Genomic DNA, 576 nt, shown 5'->3' on the forward strand with positions numbered 1-576 from the left:
CTCCCCCTTTCTCTCCTTAGAGGAAATCATCTATTTTGGGAAAACTTGTTTCAGGATTTCATTACAAAAATTAATTTGTGAAGTTTCTTAGCTGAATTTTTTTAAATCCTGACCTGAGGATATGCCTTTTATTAAATTTATTTTAGAGAAAAGAGAGAGAGAAATATTGATGTGAGAAATATCAATCGGTTGCCTCCTGAATGCGTCCTGACCAAGGATCGAACTCACAACCTGGGTATGTGCCCTGACTGGAAATCGAACCCACCACCTTTTGCTGTATGGGCCAATGCCCCAACCAACTGACCACACTGGCCAGGGCATTGGCTGAATTGTTTAAACAAAAAGGGCAGCGAGGCAGAATATTGGGAGGAAATGTAATTGAAGTTGATGGAAGTGTGAGGTGATCCTGGGTGTTCTGTGTGAAGGAAGGTTCTCATTGGTCAGAATCTTGGGTGACTGCTGGAGACAGTCGTAGTTCCTGAGGTGCCAAGGAAGTGACTTGGAAGTACTTTATTTGAAAACATAAAATGGAGGGTTTTCAGGTTTGAGTGACAAAAGGAAAATTAATTTAATGAG

General features: G+C 41.0%; 1 protein-coding gene across 1 annotated transcript in view; it reads right to left on the reverse strand.

The window, feature by feature from the left end:
* PCSK5 (proprotein convertase subtilisin/kexin type 5) overlaps nucleotides 1-576 on the reverse strand; it is a 416,138-nt gene that overhangs the window by 303,781 nt on the left and 111,781 nt on the right. The gene's annotated exons all lie outside the window — the stretch shown is intronic.

Source organism: Myotis davidii, unplaced genomic scaffold (assembly GCF_000327345.1).
Source record: "Myotis davidii unplaced genomic scaffold, ASM32734v1 scaffold228, whole genome shotgun sequence".
Lineage (NCBI taxonomy): Eukaryota > Metazoa > Chordata > Mammalia > Chiroptera > Vespertilionidae > Myotis > Myotis davidii.